This window comes from Pseudorca crassidens, unplaced genomic scaffold, assembly GCF_039906515.1.
Source record: "Pseudorca crassidens isolate mPseCra1 unplaced genomic scaffold, mPseCra1.hap1 Scaffold_72, whole genome shotgun sequence".
Lineage (NCBI taxonomy): Eukaryota > Metazoa > Chordata > Mammalia > Artiodactyla > Delphinidae > Pseudorca > Pseudorca crassidens.
Window position 1 is genome coordinate 1,260,015 of NW_027136324.1, and position 14,986 is coordinate 1,275,000.

Below are 14,986 nucleotides of genomic sequence, written 5' to 3' on the forward strand. Positions count from 1 at the left end.
TCTCCGACAGACACCCTCCCCACCCCACCCCACCCCACCCCACCCCACCCCCAGGAACTCACTTGCTCCGAGTCATCGAGGAGAGGGTGTCTGGTTCCGTGTCTTAAATGGGTGGGCCAATGACACGTCATCTCCTAGTAAGCCATCGGGTTCACCGGTTCGGGTTCGGGTTCGGTGGCATGAAGTACATTTACGTCCTCCTTGAGTTTGACTTTGAAAGTCTTGGGGCCCTGAGTAGGCCGCCCCCAAACGTGCCTCCGTGGCATAGAGAAGTTTTGGAATTAGACTGACAACACCACGAGAGGGACGCTCTGACTCTCTTTTACTTCTCCCCTCTGAAATCAGGAAGAAAATCTCTCACGTGAAAGGGGAGGGGGGCGGGAGGTGTAGACACCATGACGAACTGAACCGCCCTCATGTCTCATGAAATGTTCACGAATCATCTAAGTAGGACTGCTCCTAACGAATAGAGGGCATAGATGTTAACGAGATAAGAATGTTTAAGGGGAACTCTCCCCCCAATGATTGTTTTCCATAGGCCGACTTCAAGACTTTCCAACATCTCTGGTCATCTCTAGGCTTAGAGGTTGGCTAAGTGCCATTGGCAGGGTGAAATCTCAGCGAGTGTCTACATCACCTCCACATAAGATAAAATACTGAAATGTTCATGGCTCCACAAGTCTAAGGGTCTCCCTGCTTTGGACCTCTTACGGAGGAGAGACTGAGCATGTTTGGTTCCATGCCTAGATAGATCTTGTGCTTTAGGGAAAGAGTGTACTCGGTAGGAGCCTAGACTTCTACAAAGTATTCCATGTTCACACTGTTCACTGTGGTTGGCTTCCTTACTTTCACTGACTGACTGAAGAAAGAAAAAAAAAAAAAAAAAAAAAACAGACAGTGTCCAAGGACGAGGCATTCCAAAGAAGGAACGGAACGTGTGTGGTCCAAGCTACCTGATGTCGCCATCCTCATGGTAGGAAGAGGACTTTTTTGGGGGAGTGGGGAGGCAAAGTAGAAGATATGCAGATAATGTTTGGGGGAAGGAGAAAGAGATTTTAGTCCTAAAGGTGGTCACTTCTCAATGGAAAAGAAAGAAAACGAGGGACAGGCTAAAAATGGGCACAGACGATTGGAAAAGGTGTGTGAAGAAAATGGTCTTTGGAAAGGAATCGGATCCGTGGTCAGGACTGACTGGATAAGATGAGGATGGATTCAAAGACAGAAATGAGTTTTCGTATCAACGTGAAACAAGTGCAAAAATAGAATTTAGTTGTCTCTCTATGTTAAAAGGACAAGGTTTGGGTTTGGGTTTAGGGTTTGGGTTTTTCTTTCATCAGTCTGCTCTGTCCATCATGAGAGATTAGATTAGATTAGGAAAGGTTTCTTCCTTTATCTTTAAGGAGAGAAGGAAGGAAAGAAAGAAAGAGAGAGAGAGAGAGAGAGAGAGAGAGAGAGAGAGAAGGAAGGAAGGAAGGAAGGAAGGAAGAAAGGAAGGAGGAAGGAAGGAAGGAAGGAAGGAAGGAAGGAAGGAAGGAAGGAAGGAAGGAAGGAAGGAAAAGGAAGCAAGAAAGAAAAGCTTATGCCTTGTCAAAAGTCATCACTTATTTTCTAGGTTGCCGTTATCAGGTCTCGGAGGACTCACATCAGCTTAGTCCTCTCGAGATTCAAAGAACCAGGTGTGGCTCGGAACTGAAGAAGAAGCTTCTCTCTCTGCCTAGCAAGTCTCTCCTTGGGATGTCGGTGACCTGGCTAGCGAAGCACTGTTTCACAGTGACCTATATCCGATTAAGTGCTTTACAACCTTTTGGATATTTTGGACACACTTGCCCCCCGGTTGAAGGACAGGTGAAGTCCTTTGGACTTAGAACGCACTTTGAGTTAGGATGCAGGAGGAGAGGGCCCTCGAAATAGCCCAAAAATGTGTTCTCTCTCCTGAGAAACGAGAGAGATGAAACTGAGTATGTTTCTTGGAGAGCTTCGATGACACGGGAAGCGTCGTCAAAGAGGAAGGAACAACGTGAAGTCTACTTTGGCTTGTGTCTGTACACCGATGTGTTCTAACTGTTCCAGACATGATGGGATGTTTCTTCCTGGAAGTCTTCTCTGCCCTGGCATAAAGGGTTGTCTGTCGTCGTCAAAATGGAGGCTCACACGAAAGGGACGGAACCCAGTATCAGGGAGGTGTTCTAACCGACGTTCACGCCAAGGCAGCAACAACAGCCTGTTGAAAGGTGGTGGGGGTGGCGGGGCACACGTGGATCGAGTCCATTCTGTCCTGTCAACAGCCGGTCGGGGCTATGGCAGACGGGAGACGGCGGCCCGGCCGGTTGGTTACTCCCTGGCCAACCTCCCCCCTCCCCCACCCCCACACTCCACCTTGCATTCCTTCACCCACCCATGGTGCCTTGAAGATGACCCCAATTGTACATAGACATTGGCGGGAAGATTTCTACAGTCTACCGGCAACGTCTGACCTGTCATGCTTGTAACCCTGGGGGGGGGGGGGTGGGGTGGGAACTATTTTTCTCTCTGGAAAGAAAACCTCCTCTCTCTGGACCCTCTGAACCCCAGCCACTGGACTTCATTCCACTGCCACTTAGTAGGGGTCATCCAAACATTCTTGTGGCCGTAGGTATGTCTTCCGTGTGGGTTGAAGTCTTCCCTCACTCACTGCAAGCCTGATGTCCTCACCGTGGCACAGAGACTGTTAAAAAAACAAAATGTGTTTGCCACTTGGGGTCTACCTTCCACAGCCTCCCCTGTGATCAGATCACGGCACCCGCTTCGCTGGGCAAATCCTACAATCCTTCACAGAAGCTCTTGCAAACTTTTTGGAACCGTCACTCGTCCAGTCACGCTCGATCATCAGGCAAGGTCGGCAGAACCGATGGAAAGACTGGACTCCAAGTAGAACAAGGATGACTTACACGGGATTGAATGAACTGATGAACAGGATGATAATGTGTATGACTACTTGTGTAAAGTAGGACGGATTGGGGAAGCGGGGGATAACTTAGGGGGTTGGGATGACCATGTACACATGACTGTACATAAAATCGGTAATCAACAAGCAAGCGCCTCCTACTATATAGCACAGGAAACTCTACTCAATACTTTGTAATAAACCTATGAGAGAAAAGAATGTGAAAAAAAAAAAAACCCTACGTAAAATACCTTTATATATATATATATATATATATATATATATATATATATATATATATATATATATACACATATATATACATATACACACACACACACGTATGTAGGTATATGTATATACATGTATGTATGTATATATATGTATATGTATATATGGAGGGGGGGAGAGAGAGAGAGAGAGAGAGACAGAGAGAGACAGAGACAGAGGCAGAGACACTGAGACAGAGAGAGACAGAGAGAAAGAAGAGACAGAGAGACAGAGGGATTAGGACTGATTCTTAAATCTTTTGTTTTCCAGGTACAAGGAAAAACAAAAACAAACCAACAAAACCCAATTTTCTTTTTTCTTTTTTCTTTTTTTTTATTTTTAAAGATGGACCTCCATTTGGTAACTTATACCTCTGTCAGCAGGATGGAATCACTGATCTTTTTCTCCCTACCTTCCTTAATTCAGAAACTCTCAGTGAGGCTTCTTATTTCCTTGGCAACCGAGTTATTTGCATACGTTACTTGGAGGCCAAAATTATGTTTCCATAAAACGGGGATACTCACTTGTGGATATGAAGTTCTGGAGCTACTCGTTTCCCTTAGGGTGTTGTTCTTAACCTGAAAACTGGACTGCATCCCGAAGTTTTTTGAGTTCCCTCCAATATCTGGCTACGACTCTCCCCATGAACGTTTGCCATTTTCTCCCACCCTTTTGACTTGGCCTCACTGAGAACTAAAATGGCCCTTTGCCTGAAGCTCTGCAAACGGAAGCTAGAGAACTTGACGAAACGGCCACAACGGCTCCTATGGAAACAATCCTCGTGCCTGTTTCTTTGAGAGCCACTCCGAAATTTGAACCAAACACCCGACGACATCATCAGAGGTGTTGCAGACTTCTAAAGTTGCTTCGACCCTGACATCTAGAAATCTCCTTCACTCACTCACTCACTCACTCACTCACTCACTCACACACACACACACACACACACACACACACACACACACACACACATCCCTACACACACGAGTCACCAGCTCAGCTTTAATATGTTCCAAGGAACTTTCAGAGGAGGGAACTCTTGGGCTCCAGAGTAGGCCGCCCCAAAATCTGCCTCCATGCTCTATTGATTATTTTGAATTCAAGTGACTTAAGAACCGGCCAGCACAAGAGGGACACACTGGCCCGCCTTTCTGTCCTCCTGCGGAGGAAGATCTCAAGTGAAGACATCTGCTTCCATGCATGTCCATGATTCTCAAATGGTGTAGTGGGGTTTCCTGGGTTAGGAAAAGGAGGGGACATCTTTTGCCTGGAAAAAAAGGCCTGTTTCTCACACAACCTCCTCCCATCCCTTACCTCTCTCCCTCCTTCCCTCCCTGCAGTTTGGAGGGGACAGCCTAAGGGTGGGGAAATTGGGGAAAGAAAAAAGACAAAGCCATTCATTAAAGAGAAGCTCGAGGCAAAGTCAAAGGCTCCGACTTGACCGGAGAGCTTTCTGCATTTGAATGGAGCGATTGAACGAGGCCCTGCCGAATGAATCGTCCGGACCTCCCCTCCCCTCCCCCGCTCCTGGCAAAGGTCAGTCCAGGGGACTTAGGAAGGAGCTCTGGAGAAGGAACGGGGGTGGGGGTGGGGGTGGGGGCGGGACCAACAGACAATAGCCGCTGCCTGCCTGCCTGCCTGCCTGCCTGCCGGGCTGAGGCCTGAGGCCTGAGGCCTGAGGCCTGAGGGTCACCACGCTGGCTCTTGCAACACAATCCCTTCCAGGAAACTGCTGTGATGACTGTTTGGCAGTGAAGGATCAACTCTGAACTCTCTTGGCCTATTTCTGCAAAAGGCCCGAGCCTCAGCTACGACAGATTCTCTGGGTTTCTTGGCACAGGGACTGACCCGCACCCTCCCGTCCTGTCAGATCCTCCTTTGTACACACGCCTCCACTCACTGGAAGGGTTCTTTGGCCTCGTCCAGAAAACGAACATACAAAAAGAAACCCACAAACAAGACTGAAATGATGTGTTGGTAGTTATGGGAAAGAAACCTGCTCCTCTCACACACCTGAGGGCAGGAAGCGAAGGCAGGTTCTCGGCCGGAGGGGGACGGGGTGAACCGAGGTCGGTCAGCGCCCCCCTCCCCCCGCTTCTCTCCCGGGTGACGTGGGCCCCCCTTCCCCGCCTCTCTCTGCGCCCCCCATCCCCACCCCGCCCTGGTTCTGATATTTCACTCGGGAAACTTCTCTAGGCCGGCCGAGATGCCAGCTTGCTGTCCTGCCGTGTTTCATGTCCATCTCTATCAGCCATGTCCAAAAGGCACGGGAAATCATGGACAGCAGATAGCGCACCCAGAGTTGTGTGTGTGTGTGTGTGTGTGTGTGTGTGTGTGTGTGTGTGTGTGTGTGTGTGTGTGTTTGCTGGGGTTTCTGTCTGCGTGTGTGTTTGCTTTTGGTTTGGCTTTTTTTTTTTTTTTCTTCGATAAACTCGCCCCATTTGGGAGTCGGGTGGAACACGGCGGGTGTCTCCTGGCCTGCCGCCCTAACAAACCCCAAAGAGACTCATTTTGGGGTCTCGGCCAGCCAGGTCCCCTTTCTTGGAATTCTGGTTTCATAAATCCGTCTCGTGTCCATGGAATTCTCAGGTCCAGCCATCGACCCTAAGGACGGGGAGGGAAGGTTTTGTCCCGGGGACATCTTCCTTCCTTGCCCGCCTCCTCGGGGTTCCGGACGCTTCGGTATGCTGACGTGCCGTGCCCTCCTCAGCTCCACCCCGACCCCCACCCCAACCCCCCAACCCCCCACCCCCCCGTTTTTGGGAACTCTGTGAACAGGGGTGGTGTTTTTCACAGCCAAACACACTCTCACCGTAAGACCCGGCCCTCGGAGGACTCCTTGCTATGAATGGACCCGAGGTGACGCGGGGAGTCGAACGGCTGAGGTCCACGCAGAAACCTGCACGCGGACCTTGACAGTGGCTGTTTTATTCCTCACTGCCAAGAACTCTCTCGGAGGTGACCGAGACATGTCTTTCAGGAGGTGAATGGACACGTACGTAGCCTGGGGACGAGCCGTAGGTAACATGCTTTCTCGGAAGAGAAAAACCATGGACGGGATGAACAGGTCAGCGGGGTGGTGGTGGATGGTGGATGAATAGGCGGAGGGCAGAGGACGTTTAAGGCAGGGAAACTCTCCAAAGTTAGGATCCTGATGGTATGAAAGCAAACGTTTTGCATAGGGCACTACCTGAGATGGGGTGAATCGAAGGGACCTACCTCTATGGGCCACCACCCCCTCCTCCCCACCATGAAAGCGCCCCAAGCAAGCCTGCTCTTTTTACCCCAGTTGAAGACCCTTGCTAAAGCCAGAAGGCAAAAAATGACCATGAGAAATCTGACCAGCCGTCGCTTGGGACAAGAGTGAGGCCAATGAATCCAGTGAAAAGTTGACAGAGGGGCCTGGGTCCCTCGGCTCGACCCCTTCACGGAGAAGCCAAAGCCTTTTACGCAGGGATGAGCTTTGACACACCTAGGTTTCTTCGGCCAGTGCGACGTTCATGAAACACGCTAAAGGAAAATGATCGATCGATGTGTTTGCCGTCTGCCTGAGCGCACGCGATACGAAATAGAAACCGGGGGAGGGGGTGTGTGCTGACGTTCGGGGTCTAATGGGAGAAACCTTGGAGGGTTTTTGCCCTTAGGGTGCCTTGGTCTGGGGTTGACTTGTGTGCGCTGAGAACGAGGGCCGTTATTGAAGACCCTGTGCAGATTTTGGACACCATGATCCATGGAACCCTGAAGTTTTGGAACCTAGAAATCTTTTGGTCTGCATTTGAGTTGGAAATCTTCTCCTTGACAGAAAGAAGCGCACAGGAGGAGGAGGAGGAGGAGGAGGAGGAGGAGGAGGAGGAGGAGGAGGAGGAGGAGGACGAGGACGAGGACGAGGAGGACGAGGAGGACGAGGAGGACGAGGACGAGGACGAGGACGAGGACGAGGAGGAGGACGACGAGGAGGAGGACGAGGACGGGGACGAGGTGGAGGAGGAGGACGAGGAGGACGAGGAGGACGAGGAGGGGAAATGGAACTGCATGATGAGCAGATCAGCTTTTCGATGTCAGCAAGGCACCCGCCGCCCAGTTCTCTGGGTGAACTGTCTTGATCTTGCACATCTCTACCGCCTCCGAAATGTGAACACAGCCTGCGATGGCCTGACTGAGACTAAGGCCAGTGGACTGGATGAGGTAGACCCTGAAACCAAAGGGAAGGAAAAAAAAAAAAGAAAGAAAGAAAAAACAGAAAAGCCAAAACGGAAACAAACAAACAAACAAAAAAACCCCAAAAAATAACAACGGGGGAGGGGAGGGGGAAGTGGTCTCTTTAAGAATACAAACCGGTGGAAGGGCTCCCTCACCCAAACACTAATTCGCCGTCTCCTTCGGGACCAACACGAATCTTAAAAGTCTTTCCCCACAGATAATAAAAAGCCTTAGCCATCGGAGGAAATAAACGTCACCTATTCCAACGGTTCTTTATAAATAAGCAAGAGAGCGAATTTTCGATTGCACTACCTGCTTCGTGGCTGACTAAAAGTTTTTAAATGAAAGCTATGAAATCTCTGGTCATGTCGATCTCTAGGTAGGTAGGTAGGTAGGTACGTACGTACGTACGTACGTACGCACGCATGAGACAGACCTACAGACATTTTGGAAAAGGACTGGGGAGTGGCCTAGGGCCAAACAGGCCTTGCCAGCTAAAGAACAGAGGCCCTGGGGGCCTGAGTCTCAGACACACACCCGCCCACCCACCCACACCCACCCACCCACCCACGTACACACGCGCGCGCGCACACACACACACACACACACACACACACACACACACACACACACACGAGGCTCTCGGGAGTAAAAGATTAACTTTACCTCTGTTGACACCACGACTATACCTAGTTGTCCCAAGACGAGGAGCTCCACTGTACATTTAACCCTTATCTGTTCCTGTGCTTTCTTGCAGAAAATTCTCATGTGCTTCTTTCCCCTCGTGGAAGCGCTTGCTATTCCCCATAGGTAGCCACCGTGCAACCAGCTGCTGCAGATCCGAGAATTTGGAGGATTCCTGGAAAGGATCGGTGATCCCGAGACAAACTCTCCCTTCCGTGATCAGAGCAACTCGGGGCGGTGTCTCTCCCCCCCAACCCCCCCCCGCCCCCCCCCACCGCCTTCTCCCTTGTGTACCAGCTATCTCTTTTAATAAAATAATAGTAATGATAATGATAATAATAATAATAAAATAAATTTAAAAAAAAGTTTTGCTTTGCTGACCTTAGAGTCTTGTGGAAGCGATCTTCGTTTCTATGGCACTGCTGTGCAAGAATCTGGGAAGGCCCTGGTAACAGGTATGTCTGTAGCTACCTTCTAGAGCTGGCCTGTTCCTACGTACGGATCCGAGTGCCACAATTAACTTGGGAAAGAGCTCTCTTGAAGGGCTTAGGAGGAAGCACTCCCGAATTATTCAGTCTACTAGAGAGGGACCCAAAGGGTTTTGCAAGTTCACGTGATCTAGGATGAACCCTCCGGCTGAGAATAGCCAGGGTCAACGTATGGGTTTTATGAAACTAGGCATGTCTTTGGGGTGATCGGCATTCGAGGTCATCCTTTTCTTCTATCTACGTCGACCCCAAATCCAATAAGTTCACGGGAGTGAACCAAGTTCGTCAGCAAGGAAAAGAACTTGGGGATGATGGCTGACACCGTCTAAAGTCTCAGGAAATGTTCACGGGTCATCTCGTCGTCATGGGATTTAGAACAAGTGATGTCGATAGCTCTAGGTGGAGGAACTCCTTAAGAAAGGTTATGTTTTTTGGTATGTCTACTTAAAAACAGTTTCTCCCAGACCTTTTGGGTCACTTTAGGAACTTTAGTGTTGGTGTAAGCGGAATGATGGGGAGGGAATTCGTGGAACGTCTAGATCGTTTCCAAAGATGACCTACGGAAACGTTCGTGGCTCAACAAGTCTCAGTGGACCTACGTCGGTCTCCTTATTACAGAAAGACTAAAGATGTTCCGATGTATGAGTCCACACCTCTAGCATCACTTTGGGGAAAAAACATTTTAAAAAAGTGATGCTGCGTGAAAATGTACGCTTCTAGGCGTGATGAAATGGAATCATCCATTTGCCGGTCCAGAAACACTGGTGTCACAGACCCCGTTCACCATGGCTTCCTAGTTCCTGTTCGTGACCGATTCAGGTTTCTAAGCGTTCCGAATTCTTATTGTCTTTTTTTTTTCTTTTCCTCTCCATTCTTGTCTCAAAGAACTGTACGTTCCAAAAATATTTTTTTTTACCTACCAAATCATAGATTGTCTGTTTGTTCCAAAAACTTTTAGGTTGAGAGATTTTTTCTTTCTTTCTTTCTTTCTTTCTTTCTTTCTTTCTTTCTTTCTTTCTTTCTTTCTTTCTTTCTTTCTTTCTTTCTTTCTTTCTTCCTTCCTTTCTTTCTTTCTTTCTTTCTTTCTATCTATCTTTCTTTCTATCTTTCTTTTTCTTTCTTTCTTTCTTTCTTTCTTTCTTTCTTTCTTTCTTTCTTTCTTTCTTTTCTTTCTTTTCTCTCTCTCTCTTTCTCTTTCCCTCTTTCTCTCTTTCTTTCTTTCTTTCTCTCTCTCTTTCTTTCTGTCTTTCTCTCTCTTTCGCTCTTTCCCTCTCTCTTTCTCTCTATCTCTTTCTCTCTCTTTCGCTCTCTTTCTTTCGCTCGGTCTCTCTTTCTCTCTCTCTTCCTTTCTCTCTTTCACTCTTTCTCTCTCTCTTTTGCTCTTTCCCTTTCTCTTTCTCTCTCTCTCTCTTTCTCTCTCTCTCTTTCTTTCTCTTTCTCTCTCTCTTTCTCTCTCTCTTTCTTTCTCTCTTTCGCTCTTTCCCTCTCTTCCTCTCTCTTTCTTTCTCTTTCTCTTTCTCTCTCTCTCTCTTTTGCTCTCTCTTTCTCTCTCTCTCTTTCTCTCTCTCTTTCTCTCTCTTTCTTTCTCTCTCTCTCTTTCTTTCTGTTTCTTTCTCTCTCTTTCTTTCTCTCTCGCTCTCTTTCTTTCTCTCTCTTTCTTTCTCTCTTTCTCTCTCTTTTTCTTTCTTTCTTTCTCTCTCTCTTTCTTTCTCTCTGTCTCTGTCTCTCTCTCTCCCCCTCTGTCTCTCTGTCTCTCCCTCCCTCTCCCTCTCCCTCCCCTCTCCCTCTCCCACTCCCACTCCAACTCTCACTCTCACTCTCTCTGTCTCTCTCTCTCTCTCCCCTCTGTCTCTCTGTCCCTCCCTCTGCCTCTCCCTCTCCCTCCCCCTCTCCCTCTCCCTCTCCCACTCCCACTCCCACTCTCACTCCCACTCCCACTCCCACTCTCTCTCTCTTTCTTTCTTTCTTTCTTTCTTTCTTTCTTTCTTACTTTCTTCCTTCCTTCCTTCTTTCCTTTCCTTTCCTTTCCTTTCCTTTCCTTTCCTTTCGTTTCCTTTCCTTTCCTTTCGTTTCCTTTCCTTTCCTTTCGTTTCCTTTCCTTTCCTTTCCTTTCCTTTCCTTTTCTTTCCTTTCCTTTCCTTTTCTCTTCTCTTCTCTTCTCGTCTCTTCTTTTCTTTATTTTCCCTAACGAAAAGGTTCAGTTTGGGCCTCCAGTTCACTTTCCTCGCTGGGTTGCTTGTTTTCTGGAAGCTGAGTGGTGAGAGGCCTTGGTCTGTTTTGGATAGGCTCCCCTTACGGGATGTGCTTGGGCTTGTCCTAGGCCTTTATACGTCCACGTATACCTGTGCCACAAGCACACGCGATGCACGTACGTATACTATACGTGCACGCTTTTTCCTTTGTTTTGAAGGCCAGAGTAGTTGTACGGCTTGACTTCTTCGCTGGTATGGTTTGTCGTGGTCTCGGTGGGGCTACAGTCCGTTGTCGATACTTACCGCATTCCACACACACACACACACACACACACGCACACGCACACGCACACGCACACGCACACGCTCGCACTCGGGGTGTTGCATTGAGTAGATGTGCCCGAACTCAGTTTCTTTAGTGGATGGCTATGGACTCCACCCTCGCCCCCCCTCCGCCCCCCCACCCGCCCGCATTCCCCCGAGCCCCGCCTCCCCCATCCCCCACCCCCACGCCCACCCCCGCCCGTGGACTGTGGTCAGTCCATTTTGAAATCCATGTTTTCTCGTGACCGCGGGTGCGTTTTCCCCACCCACGCACCCATGTGTTGTCTTTGGACTTTGTCGCCGTCCGGGCAGAGATAGTTGTTTGTTTCCGCTTGTATGTGTGGGGTCGGAGGGTATCCTTCCTTTCCTTTCTAGGTTCTGGGCTTTGCGTGTCTGCTTCCGACAGACCTCCACCGTTCGAGAGAGGATGAATTCCTGCGTTGTTCTCTGAGTGCTTGCCTGGTTTCGGTTTGCCAGTCCCCGCCTTCCCTCCCTCCCTCCCTCCCTCCCTCCCTCCCTCCGTCCGGGCAGCCGGGGATCTTGCTCGTGACCCTCTGGGCACCCCGTGCCGGCCGCCCCGGGCCCCGCCGGCGTCTCCGTGGGATTTGCCCCCGCCGAGGAGTCGCGTGGGGAGCGCGTTTCCTTCGAGGCGGCCTCCCGGCGACGTCTTCCCAGCTTCCCCGGCCACCCCCCCCCCCCCCCGTCTGCTGCCGGGGTCGCGCCGTGTCGTGCCGTCCCGGGAGCTAGCTCCGAGACGGACGCCTCGGGGCCGCGCCAGACGCCCGCCGGCTCGCCCCGGCGGGCCGAGCTCGGGCGTTTGGGCGGCCCGGCGCTGCTGCATCCTCGGTGGCCGGCCGGCGACAGGGAACCCGGCCCGGGGACGTTGGAGCCGTTGTCGGGAGCCACCTGGCGGCCGCTTTTATATTGTCCCTTGTCTCTGGAGCTTCGGCGACCTTCGTGAGGGCTGTGACTCGGCCGCCGGGCCCGAGGCAGAGTTCCGGGAGCCGGGCGACGCTGGCGGTGACTGTCCCGGTGGGGCCCAGGCGTGGGCGCCTCCTGCTGTCGCTTGAGATTGGGCGTGCAGGCCTATGAGGGTGTGACTGTCGCCGCGCTCTCGAGCCGGTCTGTGGGGCCGCCTGGCCTGGTCGACCAGCATCCGGCCGCGGGGACCGACCCGGCCACCCGACCCTCCTTCCTTCCTTCCCTCCCTTCCCCCCCCCCCCACCGCCCGGTCCCCACAGCGCCCCGCTCCGGAGGTGGGGACCGGCCCGTGCCCGTGCCCGTGCGTTTAGGCCGGTGGAGGGCGCGACGGGCTCGTTGGCGGGCGCGCGTGGGTCCCGGTGGTCGGATTCTTTCTGACCGATGCTTTTCCGAATCGGACTCCGGAGGTGGGGACCGGGCTGGGCCGCGAGGGGTGACCCGGAGAGAGAGGCCCGGGCCCGGGTGCGGTCCCTCGTGGGCTCCGGTCGCCTGGGAGGTGCCTCCGTGCGAAAATGTTTCCAAGTCCCCCTGGGTCCGGGGACGCGGACGGGCCGGGACCTGCTCGCGCGGGTGGCCGGGGAGGGCGCACCCGGCCCTTTAGCGGGCCCACGTGGGTCCCGGTCGGCGGACGCGACTTTTTCTCACCCTCCCCCGCCCCCTCCTCCACCGCGAGTCCCGGCCGGGGTGGGGGTGGCGGTGGGGACCGGCCCGAGTCGTACTGGGTGGCCCGGATAGGGCGGCCTGGGCCCGGGCGCGGTCCCTCGTGGGCCCCGCTCGTCAGAGGCGGCAGAGTGGGATAGTTCCTTTTCTGTAACCAAGTCTTCGCCCGGGGACTCGGAGGGACGGCGGTACGGTACCTGCTCGCGCGGGCGATCCGGGGAGGGCGACCCCGGCCCGCTCGCTGCCTCTGCCACGTTTTCCCGCCCCGCCCCGCTCCACTCTGCCGCCCCCCCGCTCCTCGGGTCGACCAGATGGCCCCGAGAGAGCTCCGGGGCTGCTGTGGATGGGGAAGTGTTGGGGAGAGGTAGCCGGGCCGAGGTCCCGGGGAGCCCCCCCGAGGTTCGTGGATGGGCCCCGCTGCCGGGCGCCGTGATTTTTTTCGCCTGAAATGGGCCTTTTTTACCACCAGATAGGTGCTGACACGGTCTCCTCTGGCATCTCTCGCTGGGGGTTCTGGGACTCTGGACGCGCGCAGAGCGCTGGGCTTTGGACCGCCGTCCGGCGCCCGAACCGGCCCTTGCCACTTGAGCCGCCCGCTTGGGCCTGCGCGCCGGCTCTCGTGTGTGCGCCCGGCTGACCCGACCCGCGGTGCCGCCTCCGGTCTCTGGCTCACCCGAGGGCGGCGGGGCGAGGTGGTGCGTGGGTCTTCTACCCCGTGTGACTCCCCTTCCCCGCCGCAGGCACCCGGTGGTGGCTGAGACGACCCCAACCCGCAGGCTCCGTGCCACGTGTCAGGCGTTCTCCTCGCGGGGTCGTCGGCCACTGTTGCCCGAGAAGGCAAGAGGGAGCGAAGGGGGGGGCTGGGTGCCGGCTGAGGCTGAAGCAGGCTCCTCCGGTGAGGGTCCTCGCCGTGCCCCTCCTCCCTCGGGGCCCTCGTGGCCCCTGGCTCTCTGGATTGACTGATCGATGTGGTGATGTCGCGCTCTCCTGGGCCGGGCCTTCAGTCGCGCCAGACGAGGGACGGACGTTCTTGGCGAACGGGACCGCTCTTCTCGTTCTGTCCGCGGGCCCCTCGCCTCTCTTGTCACGCCCTGCCGGCCTGCCGAGGGGTGTGTGGGAGGCAGGGGTGGTGGTCTCCGGCCCTGACCTGCGGTCTCCCGCCTCCTGCCTCATGGCGTGGGCGGGGCCGTGGTCCTCGGACGCAGCAGACGCTCTCGCTTCGCCTCCTTGGCGTGTGCCTCGCGGGCGGTCCTCCCCGCGTCGGTGGGGGCCGTCCCGCCGCTGCGCCGCGCGCCCGCTGCCGGCGCGTGAGCGTGACTTGCTCGGTCCTCTGTGGTGCCCCTGGAGCGCTCCAGGTCGTCCCTCAGGCGCGCGAGGCCGAGCGGTGGTGTCGTTCCCTTTTCCCAGCGTGCTCCTCGGGGTCTCCGCCGCGGTGGTGTGTCCCGTGAGTGGCTCTCTTGGGGGGGTCGAGACGGTAAAGGGCGCGGGGGCTTGCCTCTGTTTCTCTCCCTCGGTGGGGGACGGGGGCCTGCCACCTCGTCGCCATCGTCCTCCCACGGTGTGCCGTGGGGGGGACTGACTTCGTGGCCGGGCCGACGCCGCGTGTGCCGCCGCCCCCCACTTGCGTGTGTGTGGGGAGTCGCACACGGGCGTGGGTGCGATCGCGTTGGGCCGGGGCCTGTGAGAAGGGGGCGTCTGTCGCGCTTCTCGGGCGTGCTCCCCCCTTCCGGAGCCCGGTGGACGAGCCTGGGGGGCGGCAGAGGTTGTGCCCCCGAGGCTGTGGCCGCGAACGCTCCAGTGGGCCGTGTGCTTACCCATACCGCAGACCCCCCCCCACCCCTCCCACGGCCAGTCGTGGACTTGGTGGCTCGTGGAGCGCCTCCGTGGGCCCGAAGGGCAGAGACGATGGGTGGGGGATGACGCACCCTCGGTGAGAAAGCCTTCTCTAGCGATCCGAGAGGGAGCCTTGGGGTACCGGACCCCCCAGCCGCTGCCCCTCCCAAGCGTGCAGTGGGCCACGGTGGCCACTGCCAGAGCCACGTGGGTGGCAGAGGCCCTCGCCCTCGCGGGGAGGGCTTGCGCCGGCCCCGCGGTGGGGCCGAGTGCCGCTCTTTGCCTACCGCGGCCCGCGCCTCCCCCCTCTGAGTCGGGGGAGGGTCCCGCCAGGCCGGCGTCCGGCGCGGGGCCGTGTGTGCGCGTGTGTGTGCGCGTGCGGTGACCCGCGCGGTGGCGAGCCCGAGGTGGGGTTCGGGGACGCACGGACG